The following is a 25,774-nucleotide window of genomic DNA, read 5'->3' as shown; positions in this document are numbered from 1 at the left end:
AAATATTTAATGTAAAAATTTTTGTGATAAATTGGAAAAATTTTTGTCTTACATTATTTTATTCATTATAGTATATATATGCAGATCCACTCTATGTACAATAATCGGGCTCTATCAAATAATCATACCAAGGCATTCTATTGCTAAACTACCCCCTAACAGATTTAGGTAAAATTAGTTATCTGTGCACTTCACATCAGAGGCTACGAAGCACTTGAGACTTTGTTATTGATTTCAGTTTTGAGGCCATACACACAATTCAAAATATACATTAACTGGGTTGAGGCAATAAAAGTGGACTGAAAGAAACCACAGCGTTCAGAACAATTAAATTGTGTATTTCACTTGCACTAGAGCCATAACGTCAATAGCAAACACTGTGCGTTATCTCACAGCTCTTTTATTGTGGTGCGAGGTGCGTCTGCACATCTAAGGTGACTGCACAGCGGGTGAGGAAACAGCTGATGCGACCTGCTGGAGGCGTCGCCAGGGCTCACTGCTTTTCTGTCTCTCTTTTCTTGGGTTCCTGTTTGTTTTTATCAGCCAGGGTGGCCTTGATCCCATCTTCAGCCAGCAGGGAGCGGTGCAGTTTCGCAGGAGGAAGGCAGAGCTCCTTGGCGGTATCTGTGTTTTTGACGGCCGAGCCTTCTTCAGCCGTTTTCCCTTTCACTCATTCAGTGGCTAACGAGCTGGAGGGAGTCGCAGAACCACAGCCCAATGTTCTGAACCTGGAATCCACAACCTTCCCCTTTTCATCCACTTGAATCTGTAATTTCATTACAGCACCACAAGCTGTAGCCCCCACTAATCCAGTTCCAACATTTTTAGATGTCTTGTCAAGGGACCCCCTCCATTTCTAGGATTTTCATAATGATCAACAACCTTCTTGGGATAGAGTCGCGCGGGGGCTGTATATGGCTCCGCAACAGCAAGGCCGCCGCCGCCTGCCTGAGACCGCCCGCCCCGGCCGCCGCCACCCTGCGGGGACGCGCTTACGCCAGCCCGGAGCAAGGCCCGAGATCAGGAAGGCTTCTTAATAACTGAAGTTGTAATTCAATAGGACATCGAAAACAAATCTAAATTTGTATGCATCAGCTAACAAAGCATCAAAAATACTTAAAACAGAAACAACAAACAATGACGGAAAAAGAAGAAAATCTAAAACTATAGTGGGCAATATTGACATAGCTCTTCCAGTATAATTGAGTAAAAAGGTCTGTATCAATAATATTATAGACTTGAAAATCATGATTAACAAAATTGACAGGTGTATACAATATTGTACGAAAATACGCATTGTTTTAAAGTACTCAGAGAATATTTAGCAAAACTAACTACATACTGGCCTATGAAACAAATGTCAGCAAATTTGAAAAGATTGAAATCCTACTGAATATGTTTTCTCACCAAAGATAGTCATTATTAGCTAAAAATTATCAATTAAAGAAATCTTTATGTTGGCAAATAAGAAAGACATTTTTAAGTAATGCAGGGGTCAAACAAAATACCAAGGGTGAATAAAAATTACCTTTAGTTTAATAATAGCAAGAATACTACATATCAAACCTAGTGGAAAGTATTTCAGAACCGCTTAGAAATTTATAGAAACTTATAAGCCTTAAATTCATATATTAAAAAAGAAATAAAGCACCTGAAATAAATATATTAATCCACTGGGAAGAAAGTAAAGAACACAAAATAAACCCAAAGAAAGTAAAAAGAAAAAAGAAACAAATATGAAGTTAAAAAAAAAAAGTTTGCTAATGAATTAGTAAATAATGAATACTATAAAATGTCAACAAAGTCAAAAGAGTTCTTTGAAAATACTAATGAAATTAATAAACTATTAGTGAGAATGATATGAATAAAAGACAAAGCAAGCATAATCAATATTAGGAATGCAAAATTTAAGGTATAGATTTTAAGAGAAGTAATAATTTTTTGCCATATTTCAATGAAATGAATAAATTCTCAATGCTTGCACACAAACAGAGCCTATGAATAGTCATATAACTCTCAAAGAAATTGAATTAAGACATTTCTGTGTAAAAGAAAGCAGAATTCCCAGTTCACTGGCAACTTCTCCCCACAATTTAGGAAGATATATCAATGTATCACAAATTTCTCTGGAGAATAGAGAAAGTTACATTTCCAACCTCATTAAATGGGACAAATATGACTTTAATACTAAAATCTGACAAGGGTTTTAGAGGAAAAAATTTGGAAGTCAATCTCAGTAAATCTTTCACAATCTATTAGCAAACAAGCACATGAAGACATTAAAAGGATTCTTTAAGATTGATGAGCAATTCTCCTTGAGATCATTTGAGCACTAACCAGGTGATGCTTGACCAATTGGTTTATTTCAGAAAGCAAAATTGATTTAATATTAGAAAGTCAATAACATAAATGTTTATATTGCACAAAATAAGAGAAAACCTCTAAATCTCTATTATTACCTCCATAAATGAAGAAAATTACTTAAAATTCAACATCCACTAATTTAAAAAATGACTACACACTGTGAATGCATGGAAATTTCATTATTATGATAAAGAGTTTTCCAAATAGCATATAACAAATATTTTGTTTATTGGTGAAGTATTGAACTTTCTATTTGAATTCAAGAGTTAAACAAGTATCCTCACCATTTCCTCTTCTATTTTACAAGATACAGGAGTAGGGTAAGAAGAATAAAGTTACATAAGGATGAAAATATATGAATAACATTAACATGATATGATTGTCTACAGAGTAAAAAACACAAAAGAAACTAGCAATGATCTATTGTTTCAATGTGGTGGCAGCTGGGTTTTCACTTCATGATAATTCATTAAGTTCTGAATTTTGTTTTATGCTCATTTCTCTTGCATGCTAGTTGTTGCAATTAAAAATGATTAAAAAAGAAAAAAAAGATGATATCAGACCTATAGCTATTGACTTGGGGTGGAGGGAATGTTATAAAGTCAGAAATTTAATACAGAATTATGATGGTATTTGTGCCAGTTTGGCTGTATTATGTCACCCAAAATGCCATTATCTTTGATGCAATCTTGTGTGGCAGCCCTGTTAGTGTTGATTTGGTTGGTACCTTTGGATTAGGTTGCTTCCGTGGAGATGTAACCCACCCACTGTAGGTAATAACTCTGATGAGATAACTTCTATGGAGGTGTGGCCCTGCCCTTTCAATGTGGGCCTTGATTAGTTTACTAGAGCACTATATGAGAGCTCAGACAGAAGGATCTTGCTGCTGCAGCCAAGAGAGACACCTGGAAGAACACACAGGAGCTGGGAGTGGAGCTGGATCACAACCTGAGATCAGCAGATGACAGCCACGTGCATTCCCAGCTAACAGAGGTTTTCCAGATGCCATTGGCCTTCCTTTGGTGAAGGTGTACTTGCAGCAATGCCTTCATTTGGACATTTTCATGGACTTCAGACTGTAACTTTGTAACCAAATAAACCCCCTTTATAAAAGCCAATCCATTTCTGGTGTTTTGCAAAATGGCAGTATTAGCAAACTGTAACAGTATTAATATTCAAAAGTAGCTTAAATATAGTCAGATATACAAAGATAATATATCTCTTAATTTATTCCTCAAAAATAATTATTTGAAGCTCTACTCTAATTGAATGAGAGCCCCAGCAAAACAAAGAATGAATAAGTGATAGCGTAAATGGTGGTGATAGCCTTTGCAATTTAAAAAAAAAGCATTTCCAGAATAATCCAAAAAGTTATGCTCAACCATGTGAAACTTAACATACATCCACACAGTTATTATGAGAAAGGTTAAGGACAATTCTCTCTGTTTTACAATATTAGCGACAAATAAGCACATACATTATACAATCTAACTCACTATATATATATATATATGTATGTGTATATATATATATGGAATTCTGACTTTTATTATCTGGATATTATTGTCCCATGGAACATTTTTAAAATGTTAATGCTGAAGTTTTCTGCTTAGAATTCTGTATAATTCCGCAGGTATCAGTTGTTTTTGGTATCAATTTCACATGACACAGAATTTTGCTGGAAATGTGATTTGTGGATCTTAATTTTAATTTTTCCTGTGACTCTGTATCATTTCCGGGTGGCATAAGTATCTTCTCAGCCAGGCTGCCATCATGACAGCTTCTTGCCATCATCTTGCAAGAATCTTATGTTACTGGAGATGAATAAGCAAGTGGAGGCAGTGGTAGAATGTAAAGTCTGAAAAATAGTTAAGGGCCAAGTGATGAAAGACCTGATAGATATAAGGTTTTGGCTTTATTTTTATTACTATGGGAAGAAATTGATATATTTGAATGCAGGAGTGACAAGATTTGACTTTCATATCAGAAAAATCACTCACTGATATATGGAATCTAGATCACAATGGCCTATGTATTGAAGTACAGGATGATGAGTGAGTAGGCCATCTATAGAACCCAAGGTTAAGCTGATAGTGGTTTTGATTGCTGCTGATGATAGATGTCATAGGGTGTGTTTTAGTTTCCTTGGCCGTTCAAACAAATATCGTATAATGGGTCAGCTTAAACAGTGAGAATGTATTAACTCATGGTTCTGAGGCTAGGGGAAGTTCAAATCAAGGTGTCATCAAGATGGTACTTTCTTTCCAAAGACTGGCATTCTGGGGTTGGCTGCTCACAATACCTGCTCCTCTATCAGATGGCAATGCACCTGGTAGCCTCTCCTAGCCTCTCTTTCTCTTCTAGGTTCCATTGAACTTCAGCTTCTACCTGATCCATCTGTGGCTTTCTGTCTGTCTGAGATATTGAGGTTATAGCTGACAGGAATTTTTGGTGAACTAGAAATATGTGTGATGAAAAAAATAGCTACCCTAGGGCACTACAAAGGTTTGGCTTGATCATGGAGTTTCCATTTAAATATGATGAAAAAAAAACTGAAGAAGTTGGGAAGCAGAAATTTGGACTTTAGTTTTGTAAATATCAAGTTTAAGGTGATCCTTACAAACACAAATGAAAATGTTGAGTGGGCAGTTGGATGTACAATGAGAAAGAAGAGTTAAATTACAAATTTTAGACTCTTTAGGACATAGGTGACATTAAAGCTAAAAACTATAATTGATTACCTGAGAAATGAATAAATATAGGGAAAAGAACAGGGTCAAAATCAAGCTGTGTAGCTCTTGAACTTTTAATGATCAAAAGATGAGATTCTTCTTTCCAGGAAAAGTGACTAAAGAAAAGTGTTTAAGAGACTGGTAAGGTTAGAAAAGAACTGTGAAAGCAGTTTCCTAAAGACTCAAGGGAAAGTGCTTCAAGAAATAGGGAGCCACAGATTACATCAATTGCTGCTGATAAATTGGTAAGATGAGGACTACAAAATGATTGTCAATGGTAAGAGTTGCAAGTTTTCCTTTATGGATAAAACAATCCTTTTTTTTTCTCATTTTAGCCACTTTTTTTTTTTTTTTTAATAACTACTTTACTTCCAACATGTTCCTGCTCAACCCCAAGAAAATATACAGACTACAACCCAGCAAAGGGATATGAGAAACAGATAACCTAAGATAGCAACATTTCTGTGAACTTTTTCCCACCATCCCCAACAGAAATTAACAAACCATAGCCATTCCTGGGCAATCCCAGAACATTAAATTCACCCATGATAACTTATCTCTTCCCATTAGGTTAACATTCCCCATCCACTAATTGCTCTCTATCAGCAGGTCCCCTACATTCTATATTATAAACCATTTATTTTACATTTTTTGATGTTCACATTAGTGGTAGCCTATATTTCTCTTTGTGCCTGGCTTATTTCGCTCAGCATTATGTCTTCAAGGTACATCCATGTTATCACATGTTTCATGACATTGTTCCTTCTTACTGCTGTGTAGTATTCCATTGTGTGTATATGCCACATTTTATTTATCCACTCCTCTGTTGAAGGACATTTTGGTTGTTTCCATCTCTTGGAAATTGTGAACAATGCTGCTATGAACATTGGCATTTAGATATCTGTTAATCTCACTGCTTTCAGACCTTCCAGGTTGTACTGGATTATATATATTATGTCCCCCCAAAAAAGCCATGCTCTTTGATGCAGTCTTGTGGGGACAGACATATTAGTGTTGATTAAGTTGGAACATTTGGATTAGGGTGTTTCCGTGGAGATGTGCCCCACCAAACTGCAGGTGATAACTCTGGATGATTTCTGTGGAGGTGTGGCCCCACCCATTCAGCATGGGCCTTGATTAGTTTACTGGAGCGCTATATAAGCTCAGACAGAAGGAGCAAGCTTGCTACAGCCAAGAGGGACACTTTGAAGAATGCACAGGAGCTGAGAGAGGAGTTGCAGATGAGAGACAGTTTGAAAATGGCTGTTGAAAGCATACTCTAGCTCCAGAGAAGCTAAAGAGGACAAACGCCCCAAGAGCAACTAAGAGTGACACTTTTGAGGAGCTGAAGCCAGGAGAGGAAAATCCTGGGAGAAAGTCATTTTGAAACCAGAACTTGGAGCTGATGCCAGCAACGTGCCTTCTCAGCTAACAGAGGTTTTCTGGATGTCATTGGCCATCCTCCAGAGAAGGTACCTGATTGTTGATGTGTTAACCTTGGACACTTTATGGCCTTAAGACCGTAACTGTGTAATCAATTAACCCCCCTTTATAAAAGCCAGTCCATTTCTGGTGTTTTGCATTCCAGCAGCATTACCAAATGGGAACAGATTTTGATATCAAGAGGAGTGGGGTGCTGCTACATTTGCAAACACCAAATATGTTGGAACAGCTTTTTAAGTGAATAAGGGGAAGATTCTGGAAGAATTGTGAGGAGCTTGATAGAAAAGGCCTAACTGCTTTGAAGAGACTGTGGAAATATGGACTCTAAAGATACTTCTGATGAGGCCTTGAGCAGAAATGATGAATGTGTCATTGTGAACTGGAAGAAAGGTGATCCTTGTTTTAAAGTGGCAGAGAATTTGGCAAAATTGAATCCTGGTTTCAGATGGAAGACAGAATTTGAAAGTGACAAGCTTGGATACTTGGCTGATGAGATTTCAAAACTGGAAGTTGTAGATATAGCATGACTCTCCCTGCATCTTACAGTAAATGTGAGCAGAAAGAGATAAAATTAGAACTGAACTCTTGGGTTCAAAGCAACCAGAAACTGATGGTTTGGAAAATTCTGGGATTCCAAGGGGTAGAAACCCAGAAGTTACAGTCCCATGTGAGGATTTAATCAAAAATGGAACCCAACCACCGTTTCAGTACAAGCCAAGATTGGAGGTGGAGTTATCCAGAATGGATTTGTGGAAAGTCCTATTGTCTGATGGATTTGACCCCTGTGTTCTTCATGCAAACCCAACAAAATTTTTGCAAGATCTTTATAGACAGAGCTACTGCCACTCTGGACTGGAGGAGAAAAGGAACAAATTGAAGGAAAATTTCTTCAAAGACAGAGCCATGGAGTTTGAGGTCTGAAGTCAAGAGGTCTTGTGCTGGGAGAGCAGAGTGGTTGAGGGTGGGCCTTCCACCTTGATACTTAGGAATAGTTTTGCCACTCCAAGCCTCAAAGAAGGTGGAGCACATTCCCAGGGAATTGGGGAGACCCTGGCTGCCACACCACTGATCTGAAGGGGTTGAGCATGTGCCCCAGAAATGGATGAGAATCTGGGTGCTGCCCCAATGTTTGCAGAGGGTGGGGCCAAGAAGGTGGTCTCCCCAGTATGTGGATACATTGGAGCACTCACCCCAGCCTTTGGAGAGGAAAGGTCTGTGGCAAAGGCCCTTAGGAAGGGTTAGACTCCTGCTCTCTCAAGCCCGAAGGATGCAGCTCATTCTATAAATGACTCTGACTTTGAAATCTAATGGAATTTGCCCTGTGGGTTTTAGGAACTGTTTTGGCCCTGTTAACTCTGTTTTCCTTTCATTTTCTCCTTATGGCAATGGGAATGTTTATCCTATGACTGCCCCACCTTTGTATATTGGAAGCTCATAACTTTTTCCAAGTTTCATAGACTCACAGCTAAAGGAGAAGTATGCCTAAAGACTGACCACACCTGTGATTGATTTTGATCGAATCTTATACTTAACTATTGTTACTGAAATGATTTAAGTTTCTGTGATATTGTGATGGGATGAATGTATTTTGTATATGGAAAGATCATGTTTTTTGGGGGTCCAGGGGGTAGAATGTACTGCTTTGTATATTTTGTTTCCAAGAAAAATCCATGTTCTTTGATGCAGTCTTGTAAGGGCAGACATATTAGTGTTGATTAAGTTGGAATGTTTGGATTAGGGTGTTTCCATGGAGATGTGCCCCACCAAACTGCAGGTGATAACTCTGATTGGATGATTTCCATGGAAGTGTGGCTCCGCCCATTCAGCATCAGCCTTCATTAGTTTACTGGAGCACTATATAAGCTCAGACAGAAGGAGCAAGCTTGCTACAGCCAACAGGGACACTTTGAAGAATGCACAGGAGCTGAGGAGCTGCAGATGAGAGACATTTTGAAAATGGCTGTTGAAAGCAGACTCTTGCTCTGGAGAAGCTAAAGAGGACAAATGCCCCAACAGCAACTAAGAGTGACATTTTTGAGGAGCTGCAGCCTAGAAAGGAACATCTGGGGAGAAAGCCATTTTGAAACCAGAACTTGGAGCAGACGCCAGCCATGTGCCTTCCCAGCTAACAGAGGTTTTCTGGACACCATTGGCCATCCTCCAGTGAAGGTACCTGATTGCTGATGTGTTACCTTGAACACTTATGGCCTGAAGACTGTAACTGTATGAACACACATAACCCCCCTTTATAAAAACCATTCCATTTCTGGTATTTTGTATTCTGACAGCATTAGCAAACAGGAACATGGGTAAATACCAAGAAGTGCAATTGCTGGATTGAACGGAAATTCTATATCTAATTTTCTAAGGAACCATCGGACTGTCTTCCTGAGTGGCTGAACCACTATATAGTCTCAACAATAATAAATAAGAGTTCCAATTTCTCCACATCCTCTACAGCATTGTAGTTTTCTGTTTGTTTAATGGCAGCCATTCTAATTGGTGTGAGAGGGTATCTCGTTGTGGTCTTAATATGCATCTTTCTAATAGCTAGTGAAGCTGAACATTTTTTCATGTGGTTTTTGGCCATTTGTATTTCCTCTTCAGAGAACTGCCTTTTCAAATATTTTGCCCATTTTATACTTGGGCTGTCTGTACTATTGTCAGGATTTCTTTATATATGCAAAATATCAGTCTTTTGTCAGATACATGGTTTCCAAAAAAAAATTTTTTTCCCATTGAATTGGCTGCCTCTTCACCTTTTTGACAAATTCCTTTGAGGTACAGAAACTTCCAAGTTTGAGAAGAACCCATTTATCTAATTTTTCTTTTGTTGCTGGTGCTTTGGGTGTAAGGTCTAGGTAGTGACAACCTAATACAAGGTCTTGAAGATTTTTCCCTACATTATCTTTAAGAGTTTTACAGTACTGTCTTTTATATTGAGGTCTTTGATTCACTTGGAGTTAACTTTTGTGTAGGGTGTGAGGTAGGGGCCCTCTTTCATTCTTTTGGATATGGATATCCAACTCTCCCAGCCCCATTTGTTGAAAAGACTGTTATGTCTCAGTTCAGTGGCTTTGGGGGCCTTATCAAAGATCAGTTGGCCATAGATCTGGGGTTCTATTTCTGAATTCTCAATTCAATTCCATTGATCAATATGTCCATTTGGGCCAGTACCATGCTGTTTTCACTACTGTGGCTTTATAATAAGCTTCAAAGTCAGGGAGTGTAAGTTCTCCCACTTTGTTTTTCTTTTTTAGAGTGATTTTAGCAATTAAAGCATCTTCCCTTTCCAAATGAATTTGATAACTAGCTTTTCCAAGTCTGCAATTTGTTGTTGGAATTTTTCTTGGGATTGCAATGAATCTGTAGATTAGTTCAGGTAGAATTGACATCTTAATGACATTTAGCCTTCCTATCCAGGAATATGGACTATTTTTCCGTCTTTTAAGGTCCCCTTCTATTTCTTTTAGTAGAGTTAAGTAGTTTTCTTTGTATAGGTCTTTTACATCTTGGGTTAAGTTTATTCCTAGCTACTTGATTTTTTTAGTTGCTATTGAAAATGGTATTTTTTTCTTGAGTGTCTCTTCACTTCATTCATCTCTAGTGTATAGAAACAATGCTGACTTATGTGCATTAATCTTGTGTCCTGCTACTTTGCTAAATTTGTTTATTAGCTCTAGTAGCTGTATTGTCGATTTCTCAGGGTTTTCCAGATATAAGATCATATCATCTGCAAATAATGACAGTTTTACTTCTTCCTTTCCAATTTGGGTGCCTTTTATTTTTTTTTTAACTTGCCTGATTGCCCTGGCTAGCATTTCTAGCACAATGTTGAATAACAGTGGTGACAGCAGGCATCTTTGTCTTATTCTTGATCTTAGAGGGAAGGCTTTCAGTCTCTTGCCATTGAGCACTATACTGGCTGTGTTTTTTTCATATATGCTCTTTATCAAATTGAGGATGTTTCCTTCAATTCCTACCTTTTGAAGTGTTTTTATCAAAAAGGGGATGTTGGATTTTGTCGAATGCTTTTTCAGCATCTATTGAGATGATCATTTGATTTTTCTTTTCTGATTTGTTAATTTGTTGTAATACATTGATTGATTTTCTTATGTTGAAACATCCTTGCATGCCTGAAATGAACCCCACTTGGTCATGGTGTGTGATTTTCTTTTAATGTGTCTTTGGATTCGATTTGCAGGTATTTTGTTGAGAATTTTTGCATCTATACTCTTTAGGGAGATTGGCCTATAGTTTTCCTCTTTTGTGGCATCTTTGCCTCATTTTGGTATTAGATTTATGTCAGCTTCATAGAATGTGTTAGGTAGTATTCCATTTTCTTCAATGTTTTGAAAGAGTTGAAGTAAGATTTGTGCCAGTTCTTTTTGGAAAGTTTGGTAGAATTCCCTGTGAAGCCATGTGGCCATGGGCATTTATTTGTGGGAAGTTTTTTGATGGATGATTGGATCTCTTTGATTGTGATTGGTTGGTTGAGGTCTTCTATTTCTTCTCTGGTCAGTCTAGGTTGTTCATATGTTTCCAAGAAATTGTCCATTTCTCTACATTATCCAGTTTGTTGTCACACAGCTGTTCATAGTATCCTCTTATATATTTTTTTAATTTTTGGGGATCTGCAGTAATGTCACATTTCTCATTCATTATTTTGTTTATTTGGGTCTTCTCTCTTTCTGATTTTGTCAGTCTAGCTAGAGGCTTGTCAATCTTTATCTTCTCAAAGAACCAACTTTTGGTGTTATTAATTCTATTTTTTTTGTTCTCTGTGTCATTTATTTCACCTTTAATCCATATGATTTCCTTTCTTTTACTTGGTTTAGGATTAGTTTGCTGTTCATTTTCTAGCTTTTTCAGTTGCTTCATTAGTTCTTTGATTTTAGCTCTTTCCTCCTTTTTGATGTAAGCATTTAGTGCTATAAATTTCCCCATCAGTACCACTTTTGCTGCATCCCATAGGATTTGATATGCTGTTTTCTCATTGTTATTCATCTCTATATATTTAGCAATTTCTCTTGCTGTTTATTCCTTAACCCACTGATTGCCTAGAAGTCTTTTGTTTAATATCCAGGTATTTGTGTGTTTTCTAAGTCTCTGTTGGTTATTGATTTCTAATTGTATTCCACTGTGGTCAGAGAATGAGCTTTGAATAATTTCAGTTTTTTAAAATTTATTGAGACTTGTTTTATGTTCCAACATATGATATATTCTGGAGAAAATTCTGTGAGCACTAGAGAAGTATGTGTATCCTGGAGATTTGCAATGTAATGTTCTATATATGTCTGTTAAATCAAATTCATTTATAGGACTGTTTAGGTTTTCAATTTCCTTTTTGGTCTTCCGTCTAGTTGATCTATCTATGGGAGAGAGTGATGTGTTGATGTTCCCACAATTATTTTGGAAACATCAATTTCTTCCTTTAGTTTTGCCAATGTTTGTCTCATGTGTTTTGTGGCACCTTGACTGGGTGCATAAACACTTATGATTGTTATTTCTTCTTGTGGAATTGCCCCTTTTATTAGTATGTAGTGGTCTTCTTTGTCTCTCATAACATCCTTGCATTTAAAGTCTATTTTATCAGAGATTAATATTACTACTCCTGCTTTCTTTTGGCTGTAGCTTGCATGAAATATTTTTTCCATCCTTTCACTTTCAATTTCTTTGTGTCCCTGTGTCTAAGATGAATCACTAGTATGCAACATATTGATGGTTGTTCTAGTTTGCTAATGCTGCCAGAATACAATACACCAGAAATGGACTGGCTTTTATAAAGGGGGTTTATTTGGTTACACAGTTACAGTCTTAAGGTCATAAGTGTCCAAGGTAAGACATCAACAATCAGGTACCTTCACTGGAGGATGGCCAATGGCATCCGGAAAACCTCTGTTAGCTGGGAAGGCATGTGGCTGGCATCTGCTCCATGTTCTGGTTTCAAAATGGCTTTCTCCCAGGATGATCCTCTCTAGGCTTCAGTTCCTCAAAAATGTCACTCTTAGTTGCTCTTGGGGTGTTTGTCCTCTCTTAGCTTCTCTGGAGCAAGAGTCTGCTCTTAAGAGCCATCTTCAAACTGTCTCTCATCTTCAGCTACTCTTTCAGCTTCTGTGCATTCTTCAAAGTGTCCCTCTTGGCTGTAGCAAGCTTGCTCCTTCTGTCTGAGCTTACATAGTGCTCCAGTAACTAATGAAAGCCTATGGTGTATGGCAGGGCCACACCTCCATGGAAATTATCCAAGCAGAGTTATCACCCACAGTTGGGTGGGGTTCATTTCCATGGAAACAACCTAATCCAAACATTCCAATGTAATCCCCACTAATATGTCTGACTCCACAAGATTACATCAAAGATAATGGCATTTTGTGGGACATAATATATCCAATCCAGCACAATGGCTCATATTTTTTTGATCCATTCTGCCAATCTATATTTTTTAATTGGGGAGTTTACTCCATTTACATTCAACATTATTACTGTGAAGGCATTTCTTGAATCAGCCATATTATCCTTTGATTTATGTTTGTTGGCTATATTTTCTCCCTTTCTCTCTTAATGTCCTTTAATGTACTCATATTGAATCTCTTTAGTACTGAACCTTTCTCCATCTCTCTCTCTTTCCTTTGTTTCTCTGTTGGTATGGCTCCCTTTAGTACCTCAATTAGGGCAGATGTCTTAGGAAATTCTCTCAGCATTTGTTTGTTTGTGAAACATTTAAGCTCTACATCAAATTTGAAGGAGAGCTTTGCTGGATAAAGTATTCTTGGTTGGCAATTTTTCTCTTAGAATTTTAAACATGTAATGCCACTGCCTTCTCACCTCCATGGTGGCCACTGAGTAGTCACTACTTAGTCTTACACTGTTCCTTTGCAAGTGGTGAATTGCTTTTCTCTTGCTGCTTTCAGAACTTGCCCCTCTCTTCGGTATTTGACAGTCTGATCAGAATATGTCTTGGGGTATGTTTATTTGGATTTATTCTATTTGGAATTTGCTGGGCATTTATGATTTGTGTATTTATGTTGTTTAGAAGGTTTGGGAAGTTTTCCCCAAGAATTTCTTTGAATACTCTTCCTACACCTTTACCCTTTTCTTCCCCTTCTGGAACATTAATGATTCTTATATTTAGACACTTTATATTATCTGTCATAGCCCTGAGGTCCATTTCAATTTTTTCCATTTTTCCCCATTCTTTCTTTTGTTCTTTCACTCTCCATTCTGTCCTCTTCTAGGTCACTGATTCACTCTTCAGCTTCCTCTAGTGTAGTACTGTGGGTATCCAGAATCTTTTTAATTTGGTCAACAGTTTCTTTTATTTTTGTAAGGTCATCCATTTTTTAATTTACTCTTGCAATTTCTTCTTTATGCTCTTCTAGGGCCTTCTTCATGTCCTTTATATCTGTGCCATGCTCTCATTGTTTATCTTTAGTTCTCTGATTAATTGCTCCAAGTACTGTGTCTCCTCTGATCTTTTGATTTGGGTATTTGGGTTTGGGTTATCCAAAGCATCTGGTTTCTTCATAGGCTTAAAATTTTCTGTTGTTTTTGGCCCCTTGGCATTTGCTTAACTTCATAGGGTTCTTTTAGGATATGTAGACTTATTCAAACACTTATCTCTACTTTGTCAGATCTGCATCTTGGTGGCATGCACTTACTGTAACTAACCAGCAGGTGGCATCCATGAGCCACATATTCCCCTCAAGCCAGTTTTCCCCAACTTTGTGTTTTTGGTGAGTAGGGGTCTCAATCTTGTGGGGGTCCAATTGGTGCATGAAGTTTGTGTGTGTAGTTGTTGCTGCCCACTCTGAATGTGGGGCATGTCCATTCACCAGATAAAGGGAGTGTGAGCCACAGGGTCCTCACAATCACATAGTCACACCATGTAAGCCAACTAATTATGCAATTATTTTCAAGAATCAAGGCCAGTGGGTTGTGATTTCACAGCTTCAGGTATTTCCTTCTAGCTCTTCCAATACACTAAAAACTAAGAAGGGATATCTATATAGCACATAAGAATGTCCTCCAGAGTGACTTCTCAACTCTGAAATCTCTCAGCCACTGAAATTTTATTTTTGCTTCACTTCACTTTTCCTTTTGACACATACAGACTTTTACCAAGGTAACTGTGCATTGGAAAAAAGGAATTGATCAGACATTTTGGGGACTATTAGACACTGGCTCAAAAATGTCATTAATTTCAGAAGATGCAAAATCTCCCTTTGGTCCACCAGTCAAGGTAGGGGCTTATACAGGTCAGATTTTTGATGGAGTTTTGGTCCAAGTACATTTCACAGTGGGTCCCTAGAACCATTCTGTGGTTTTTCCCAAGCTCTGGAATGCATAATTGGACTAGACATACTTAGCAACTGGCATAATCCCCACATTGCTTCCCTTACTTCTGGACCCAGGACTATTATGGTAATAAAAGCCAAGTAGAAGCCACTAGAACTGCCCTTTCCTACAAAACAATGAATCAAAAGCAATAGCAGACTGCTGGAGGGATTTCAGAGATTTGTGCCACCATCAAGGACTTGAAGGATGCAATGTTTGTGTGCTGGTTTGAATCTTTTATATAACTCATAAAAGACTATGTACTTTTGATCAACTCCTGTGTGGGCAGACCTATTGTGGGTGGGACGTTTTGATTAGCTTCTTTCCATGGAGATGTAGACCATGCAACTGTGGGTGGGACCTTTTGATTAGATTATTTCCATGGAGATGTGACCCCACCCATTCAAGGTGGTTCTTAATTAGTTTACTGGATCCCTTAAGAGTGGAGAGAGAGAGAGAGAGAGAGAGAGAGAGAGAGAGAGAGAGAGAGAGAGAGAGAGAGAGAGAGAGAGAGAGGAGAGAGAGAGAGAGAGAGAGAGAGCTGACACAGACCCAGAGACACTTGGACAGAAATGACCTGGGAGAAAGAAGCACAGAAGCTAGGAGAGAAGCTGAGAGACATTTCATAGAGAAGCTAAGATGTGCAATCCAGAATTTGCCCCTGGAAGAAGCAAGCAAGGACCCACAGGAGCTGAGACAGAAGCCCAGAGATATTTTTAAGAAAGCCACTGGAATCAGGAGCTGAGGCAACACAACCAAGGAGCAAAGGACCAGCAGAGGCCTACCATGTGCCTTCCCAGCTGACAGAGGTGTTCTGGACACCATCAGCCTTTCTTCAGTGAAGATAACCTCTTGTTGATGCCTTAATTTGGACACTTTTGTGATCTAAGAACTGTAAATTTGCAAGCTAATAAATCCACTTTGTAAAAGCCAATCCATTTCTGGTATATTGCATTTTGGCAGCTTTAGCAAACCAGAACAGGTGGTGATTCCCACCACATCCCCATTCAACTCTCCTATTTGGTCTGTGCAGAAAGGAAATGGATACTGGAAGATGAAGGTAGATTATCATAAACTTAACCAGGTGATGGCTCAAATTGCAGCTGCTGTTCCAGAGATGGTATCACTGCTTGAGCAAATCAACATAGCCCCTGGTACCTGGTATTCAAGTCTTGATCAGGCAGCTGCTTTGTTCTTGATTGATGCTATTAAAGACAATAGAAGCAGTTTTTCTTCAGCTGGCAAGGTTATCACTCCACCTTCACTGTCCTACCTCAGGGACATATTAACTCTCCAGTCCTGTGTCATAATCTAGTCTGCAGGGACCTTGATCATCTCTCTCTCCCACAAGACATCCCACTGTTCTATTATACTGGTGATATAATGTTGATCAAGGACCTAGTGAACAAAAAGAAGAAACTGCTCTAGACTTATTGGTAGCACATTGCATGTCAGAGATGGGAGATATATCCAACAAAAATACAGAGACCTTCCACCTCAGTGAAGTTTCTAGATGCCCAGTGGTGTGTGGTATGTTGAGATATCCTTTCTAAGGTGAAGGATAAAATTTTGCATCTGGCTCCTCCTACAACTAAAGAGACACAATGCCTAGTCGGCCTCTTTTGGATTTTGGGGAAAACACATTCCTCATTTGGGTGTGCTACTCTGGCCCGTTTAATGAGTCACCAGAACATCTTCTAGTTTTGAGTGGGAACCAGAACAAGAGGATGCTCTGTGACAGGTCCAGACTGCTGTGAAAACTGCTCTGCCACTTTGGTCATTTTATCCAGTAGATCCAATGGTGCTGGAAGTGTCAGTGGTGAAAAGAGATGCTGTCTGGAGTCTCTGGCAGGTCCCTATAGCGAATCACATTGCAAGTCCTTGGAATTTTGGAGGAAAGCCTTGCCATCCTGTGCAGATAACTACTCTCCTTTTGAGAAACAGCTTTTGGCCTGCTACTGGTCTTTGGTAGAGAAAGGACACTTAAACATGGGCCACCAAGTTACCATGAGAACTGAGTCACCCATCATGAACTGGGTGTTTTTTTTACCTACAAAGCTATAAATTTGAGCATATGCACCAGTATTCCATAATAAAATAAAAGTGTTATACATGAGATAGGACTTAAGAAAGTTCTGAAGGCACAAGTAAGGTGCATGAGGAGGTGGACCAAATGCCCATGGCCCCCACTCCTGCTAAATTGCTGTCTCTTTCTCAGCACACATCTATGGCTTCGTGGGGAATAACTTATTATCTGTTGACTGATGCATAGAAAACTCGGGCCTGGTTTATAGATGGTTATGCACCATATACAGGTACCAGCAAAAGAGGAAATCTATAGCAATACAGCACCTTTCTGAAACATCTATGAAGAACAGTGGTGAAGGAAAATCCTTCCAGAGGATGGAACTTCAAGAGGTTTATGTGGTTGTTCATTTTGCTTGGAAGGCAAAATGGCCAGAGGTACATTTGCATACTGATTCATGGGCTGTTGCTAATGGTCTGGCTGGACAGTCAGGGACTTGGAAGGAGCATGATTGGAAAACTGGTGACAAAGAGATCTGGAGAAGAGATATGTAGATAGATCTTTCTGAGTGGGCAAAAATACATGAAGATATTTATGTCCTGCATGAATGCACACCAGAGTGTGATGTCAGCAGAGGAAGATTTTAACAATCAGGGGATAAGATGAGCCATTCTGTAAATGCCAGTTGCCCTCTTTCCTCAGCCACTTCTATCATTGCCCAATGGTTTCATGAACAAAGTGGCCATGGAGTTAGGGATGGAAGTTTTGCATGGGCTCACCAAAATGAACTTCAATTCACCAAATCCAACCTGGGTACAGCCACTGCTGAGTGCCCAATCTGCCAGCGGCAGAGACCCACTCTCAGTCTGTGATATGGCACCATTCCCTGAGGTGATCAGCCTACTACTTGTGGCAGGTTCATTACTTTGAACTGTTTCCATCATGGAAGTGACAGTGTGTTGTTCTAACTGGAATAGACACATACTCCATATATGGATTTTCCATCCTTACATGCAGTTATTCTGCCAAAACAACCATCTGTGGACTCACAGAATGCCGTATCCACCATCATGGTATTCCACACAGCATTACATCTGATCAAGGAACTCACTTCAATGCAAATGAAGTGAGGAATGGGCACATGCTCATGGAATTCACTGTTCTTACCATGTCCTGCATCATCCTGAAGCAGCTGGATTAACAGAACAGTGGAATGGTCTTTTAAGACTCAATTGCAGTGTCAACAAGGTAGCTCTATTTGCTCTGAACCAGTGTCCACTCTATGATGCTCTTTCTCCCATAGTCAAGATTCATGGATCCAGGAATCAAGGGGTAGAAATGAGAGTGGCACCCATCACTAACACCCCTAGTGATTCACTAAAAGGTTTGCTTCCTGTCGTTGCAACCTTAAGCTCTGCTGTTCTACAAGTCTTAGTTCCAGAAGGAGGAGGAGTCCACAGGAGACACAGCAATGATTACACTGAACTGGAAGTTAAGACTGCCACCTGGCCACTTTGGGCTCCTCATGCCTCTGAATCAACAGGCAAAGAAGGGAATTACTGTACTGGCTGGGGTTACTGATCCTGATTATCAAGGGGAAATAGGGCTGCTATTAAATGATGGAAGTAAAGAAGAGTTTTCCTGGAATACAGGTGATCCCCTAGGGTGTCTCTTAGTACTACCATGCCCTGTGATTAAAGTCAATTGAAAACTGCAACAAATCAATCCATACAGGACCACCCAGGGCCCAGAATTTTCAAGAATGAAGGTTAAGGTCATCCCACCAGGCAAAGAACAACGGTGAGTTGAGGTGCTTGCTGAGGGTAAAGGGAACATGGAAGAAGGTAGTTATAAGTATAAGTAATGAACACATGGCCAGTTACAGAAATGAGGACTGTAACAGTAATGAATATTTCTTCCTTCTGCTATTTGTTTGCATATGCAAATAATGAAAATATCTTTGTTTTCTTCCCTATATTATCCCCTCATCATATGCCGTCAGTTGTATTCGCTTTATGTCATAGTATTTAAGTTATAGGATATCAAGTTTAAGAATCAATGCTACTCAAGGACTTGCACCCTATTCTGGGGAGAGTTTGCTTCCAGTTGTATGCAATACAGTTGAGTATTATCAGGTGAAAATATGACTATTGTCTTTATTTAGAGATTAAGTTTGATTTAAGGAGATGTATATGGCTTCTAAGTTGACAAGGTGGGGGGCAGGCACAATGATGCTTAGGTTTATGTGTCAACTTGGCCAGGTTTTGCTGTCCATTTTGGTCAAGCAAACACTGGTCATATTGTCACTGTGAAGACATTGTGGGAATTTAAATCATCAGTAAATTGATAGCATCTGTGGTCTTAACAATTTAAAAAGTCTTGTCCAATTAGTTGAAGACTTGAAAAGGATAAGTGATGATTTCAGCAGTTAAAAGAGAGAATTTCCATTTCTATTTCAGCCAGCCAGCTTCTCTTGGAGAATTCATCAAAAATCTTCATCAGTGTCCCCAGATTACAGATTACTATGGAATTTGGGCTTGTGTAACCCCTCAGTAATGTGAAACAATTATTATAAAAATCACATAATATTTACAGATACTTCATGTCAGTTCTGTTTCCCTAGAGAACACTGACTTATTCATCAATCGCCAAAAGAATTGAAAGCAGAGATGCAAACATATTTTTATACTTATATTCATAGAAGCATTATTCACAATTGCCAAAATATGTAATCAACTCAAGTGTCTATCAACTGATGAATGGAGAAATAAAATGTGGAATATACATAGTGTAATATTATTCAGCAATCAGAAGAATGATGTTGATACATGGGACAAAATGGGTGAGCCCTGAAGACATCATTTTGAGTGAAATAAGCCAGACACAAAAGGACAAATTTTGAATGAACTCACTGATACATTCATTAAAATAAGCAAATTCATAGGGTCAAAAACTAGATTATAGTTTATCAAGGGCCAAGGTAGGGGTAGGGAATGGGGAGTTAATTCTTAAGTTTTACAGAGTTTCTGTTTGGAGTGATGGAAATGTTTTGGCAATGGATGGTGGTGATGGTAGCAAAACATTGTGAGCGTAACTAACAGCACCGAATTATGTATTTGAATTTGGTTAAAAGGAGAAATTTTAGGTTATATATATGTTACTAGAATGAAAATTTTAATAAAGTTACATAGGAGTGTACAAAAGAAATAGTGAACCCTAATGTAAATCACAGACTATAGTTAATAGTACAATTATAAAAGTGTTCTTTTATCAATTGTAACAAATGTATGACACTAATGCATGGTGATAATGGAGTGATATGTGAAAGCTCTATATTTTATGCATATTTCTGTAATCCTACAGTTTCTGTAATTAAAAAATAAAACAAGAGAAGAGATAAAATGTAATCATACAAAAATGCTTAATTAAAAATAGGCAATGCAGAAAAAGAGGGATAGAAAAGAAACAAGGTCAACAATTAACAGATAGAAAACAGTTAAAGAGATGGCAGATTTTAATCCAAATACATCAATAATCACTTTACATTTGTATGATCTGGATGCATTAGTTAAAATACAGAGAATGTCAGTTTGGTTTTCTTAAAAAAAGACCCAATAATATGCTATCTCCAAGAATATATCTTTGAATATATTTGAATGTATCTTTGAATATATATCTCAAATACATACACTTTGAATATATATCTCAAAGATAAATATAAAGACATATATCTTTATATATCTTCAAATATAACGACTCAGGTTAAAATTAAAGGGATGGAGAACGACATTATGTTAACACTAATCAAATGACAGCTGGAGTAGCTATGTTAATTTCAGAAATAGCAGACTTTAAAACAAAGATAATTATCAGGTATAAAGTGGAAAATTTAATAATTATCTAAGAATAACAGTCTTCTACATGTATGTACCTAACAAAAATGTCAAAATAATCAAGGCAATAATTGATAGAACTGAAAAGAGAAACAGATTTGAAAACTTCTGTCCACATAAAAACCTGCATGTGAATGTCTATAGCATCTTTATTCATAATGGCCCCAAACCAGAAGCAATAATGATGATCTTCAAAAGGGGAATCTATAAACAAACTGCAGTATATTCATACTATGGGGTATTAGTCAATGATCAAAAGATATGAGCTATTATTCCATGCAACAACATGGTGAATCTGATATGCATATTGCTAAGTGAAAGAGGCCAGTCTTAGAAGACTACATATGCTATGATTTCATTTGGATGACATTCTAGAAAAAGAAAAACTACAGAGATGGAAAATGGATCAATGGTTGCCAGAGATTTGGAAAGATGGAAAGGTTGAATGGGTGAAATGCAGTGGAATTGATGATAAATGACACTATGAATTTTTCAAGACCCAAAGAAATTTACAATGCCATGAGTGACCCTTAATGTATGCAAATTTAAAAAAAATCAACTACTCATGCAGGGGATCCCAGGATGGAATGCAGATGGTCATGAGAGAATCTGTGTTACAAATGTACGACACTTACTGAAGAGAGTGTGAAAAATAGTGGCACTGGCTGAGGTAACTGGAAGTGCCAAAATGATCTGTGTATGAGCCCTGTGCTCTAGTTGGTAAAGTAATTTCACATGGGTGATGTCAATTCTGAAATGGTTGTGCCTGTATACTGGGCTAGCTCTGTAAGCAAGTGTAGTATGGATGGTGGGAAGTGGGCTCCTGACTGTTGAAGTGGGATGTTACAGAGAAGCAAGGTGGAGGAAGGGGAAGGTGGAAGTCTAGAATGACCCATGTTATTGGGGATCAGAGTCTTGAACATCAATATGAACTTTTGTTTGGCTTAATATACATAGTGATGGATAGATATAGAAATAAGCATATGTGTGTATACATGGGTTAATTTACATACATACATTCCCTAGCTCTGTGCACTGAGAGTCTAGAAGCAATGAAACCCCAGTAGCAATGAGCACAGCCAATGCTCACACTGTGGTTTCTAATACCATTCTCCAATATAAGGAACTAGAGTTCCTTAGAGAAATGACTAATGCTAATGCTGGAGCAGGAAATACACAAGAAGAGCCTGAATCATCTTGTAGTTCCATAAAGTGAGAAAATACTCAAAAACAAGATGATTAGGTATGTCAAAAAAGACACAGGACCCTTCTGAAAGAACTGCCAGTGTCCAAAGTTAGAACAATTTGAGCAAAAGAAGAAATAGAGTGGTTTCAGTAGTTATGCTCTGTAAATTCACCCACTGAATACTGAAACACTGCTCCTGGGAAAGATACAGGTTCAAGTCCCTGTGAACTTCTGGACACAACATCTTCACCACCTGATCAATGCAGAACCTTATTTTATGTGTGTTTCTGTTTAAAGATGCCTTATTTAATGTATACTGTTGATTCAGTTACATTGAATTCAAGGCTAGCAGCACTATAACTCATGCCTTAGCAAAGCTTATCTAACATATTTTCTCTGTAAGGCACACCACAGCCTTCTTGCACTTAGGAACACTAGACGGCACTTCTGCACTACACCTGGGGGCCATATTTTAAACAGCAAACTCACCAACACAAAGCACTAAACTGTGAAAATGTGACACAAATATACCAGGAAAAGGACACTTGCGTACAGGATGAGAGCAGAAGCAAGAAGGCAGAGCATCACTTTGCTCAACCCCGGCTGGAAACGTGTGTGAGTGACTCATTTTTTTGCCACTTTACACACGTCCACTAATGACTGCATAATGCTGTGACTACTGATTTTGGGGTTTCAAATAAATTTTAGCAATTAAATAAATTTGTAAGCACAGAATCTGTGAATAATAAGGATTGAGTGTAATGTGGTATTGGACTACAAACCAAGGTGTAAAATGGATATCCATAATTGCTGGTATAAATATATAACTGAATTCATAGATGGGAGAGAAGAGACAAATCATCTGTACAGAAAATTCTGAATAATTATATAGATGATCTCCTCTTCCCAATGAGTATGAAGTATACTTAATAACCTGCTTCAAAAGAATACAGTATGGAAAGAGGGTAAATAACCTTATGGAGGAGAATCCTGATTCACACAGCCTCAGCCAGATGATCAAGGTCAATGATAATGAAATCATATTATAGGATGTACCTGTGATGTGATTTGATAATAATGGTACTTTAATTCTGTAAACTTCCTCCCAGAAAACTGTATACTTTATCTAGCAATTAGAAAAACACTATTCAAACCTGAATTGACAGTCATTCTACAAAATATTTGACAATTAGTCCTTAAAACTTCAAGATCATGAAAAACAAGGAAAATATGAGAAACTCATAGTCTTTAGGAGACTTATAAGGAGACATGGTAACTAAATATCAGGTGATGGCCTCGGGTTCCTGGAAGAAGTAAAGGATATTAGATAAAATCCAATGAAATCAATATAAAACATGGAGTTTTGCTAATATAAAAACTCAAGGTCAGAATAATTAAGTTAAATTTATACAGCCTACATTATTAAAGTGGCATGATTAACAATAGATCTTTTTAAGCTATATGCAGAGAGAGAATAACTCTTGTTTGTAAAGCATTATTTGGCCACTGTCTCTACAGGAAAAGTAAAAACTTTGTTATTCCAAGTATATCTTTTATATTTTATGCTATTTACAAAAGTGGATGAAGTATTGCCTTGCAGTGAAAATGGATAAAGCCATCTCCTTTTATTCAGGCTTATTATACAATCAAACATATACTAGCATAGCCACATAGATACACCATGTAGTTGATTATATAATCAAATATACACTCAGTAGCCACAGAGATACCTACAAATGGAGCCATTAAAAATTCATACATATATTTTTACCATGTAGCAATTTTTTGAACTTCATTTTCTCCAATAATCCTTTTTCACACCAAATTTTTCTCCTCCTGACTTCCCTAATTCTGTTCAGAATAACACCAAGTTCCTGGGCTTGAAATACAAGAGTTATTTCTGACTAAATCCACACAGCACTGCAGGTAGATTCATGATCTTTGAAGTCTGCAAACCATGTTTCAAATCCTGGCTTCACTTTTTCAAAATGTTAAAAAGTTATAGAACTATTTGAACTATCAAAATAATTTTTCTTTTCCTTTTATAACAACTATAATCCACCAGAATCTGTGAGAATAAAGATACCAAATTGTGCAATGGAAACCTTGGTGAAGTGATAAAAATGCTTGAGCAAACCTGAAGACAGCCTTTGTCTAGGCTACATCAGAGACCCCTAGAGAGGCAAACTTGAAGGAGAATGCTCATTCAGTGGAGAGGAAAGTTCGTACAACATTGGAGGTAAGCCCTTCATCTCTTGGCCGTTTTTAAATTTCTTGGGAAACAGGGAATTTGTCCCCCCAAACATTGTCAAGAAATTGTCTCCTTTGAAGTTTGGGGGCGTTTCTGAACACAGGAGCTGAAGTTCTGTTTCTTATACGGAAGTTCCTGGGGGCTGGGTAGGGTGGAAGACAGCTGAGGTGAGTCTAATGCTAGAGGAACTTGGGAGAAGGGTGACAGGAAGTAGGTAGGTGAAGAACAACATTATGAATGACCGATTTTGTCCCTAAATGAGCACAGAGAGTAGACTCTTGGGGTTGGAAGGCATACATTTTTCATTCTCAGGAGTCTGCCCTTTGGGAAGACAGTTAAGCTTTCACACACTCCTCATTTTGAACAGGTTGGCTAGAGGTTCTGAATTAGATGTGTCATACGACGAGTTGGCAGTATGACATGATGGGCCCAGGAAACATGAGTGGGAGGGCCAAGGGCCATGTCTCCTCCTTCCCATGGTAGCATTATTTTTTTATACAAGTATATGCAACATCTTTCCCAGAACCATGAAATCCTTTGAAAGCCTAAAAAACAGAGGTAAGAAAGGGAGTAAAACAGAGAGAGAGAGAAAAAGAGAGAGAGAGAAAAGAGCACTTTAAGTTGTATACAAAAATGAGATAATGACAATCAATGAATTTGACAGAATATTTACTGTAGAGACTGATTTTTAAATCAAAGTGACTGAAAATTATAGAACTAGACCCATTTCACTGAAGTGAGGAAGAAAAAAATGCCTACTTTAGGTACACTGTGATTCTAAGCCAAGAAAATTACATACAGGTATAAGATAAACATCTCACGTTGGGATGGGGGGGCCCATTTCTGACTGAGATCATGTTCTTGTTAAATCTGTGGGCCGTCCATAGTGTCATGTCATGTAAACTAAGAAGCAGATACCAGCATGAGGCTTGAAACCCAAGAGATTTACTGGAGGGAGTTCTTGAAAGGATAAAGGAGGGGAAGCAGGAGGAGGCAGGGAGAGTCTTCAGACCATGATCCAAGTGTGATGCCTGAGAAAGGAGAAGGGGAAGGAAGGAGCATTAGGTAAGAAGAGTCAGTCTATAACTTAGTGCTAGGAAAGTTTCAGCCAGGCTGATGGGAAGTACTTGTGTCAAGCTTCCCCTTAAAACCACTCTGTAGGGATGAACTTGCCCTGGTACCACCTGTTATGCTCAGACATTGAGTAGAAACAGCCTTGGGGAAGTGTGGACTCAACAAAGACTTAGATCCAGAGGGATGGTGGCTGGGCCAACATTTGACTATGCTCCTGAGAGCAGGAGATGTAAGTGGCACATTTCAATGGACACCTCATTAGTTAATTTGCTTTTGTTGTTTTGAGATGTTGTTCCCCAAACTTTAATGCAGGCAAAGTATAAACAAACTCATAGGGGTGTCATAAAGATTAAGTGAAATAATGAATGAAATTGATTAACTGGGGACTATGCCATGGGAATAACTTTACAACCTGATTGTCATAAATCACAAAGGCCTGGAATTACCAATTTTTATATTTCTTGTGTTAAT

At 38.1% G+C, this 25,774-nt stretch overlaps 1 pseudogene; it reads right to left on the bottom strand.

Moving 5' to 3' along the window:
- Positions 1 to 493: 493 nt before the first annotated feature.
- LOC119509588 overlaps positions 494 to 25,774 on the bottom strand; it is a 75,480-nt pseudogene continuing 50,199 nt past the window's right edge.

Source organism: Choloepus didactylus, chromosome 14, assembly GCF_015220235.1.
Source record: "Choloepus didactylus isolate mChoDid1 chromosome 14, mChoDid1.pri, whole genome shotgun sequence".
Classification (NCBI taxonomy): Eukaryota; Metazoa; Chordata; class Mammalia; order Pilosa; family Megalonychidae; genus Choloepus; species Choloepus didactylus.
The sequence above is the reverse complement of the archived record's forward strand: the minus strand, read 5'-3'. Positions and strand labels throughout refer to the sequence as shown.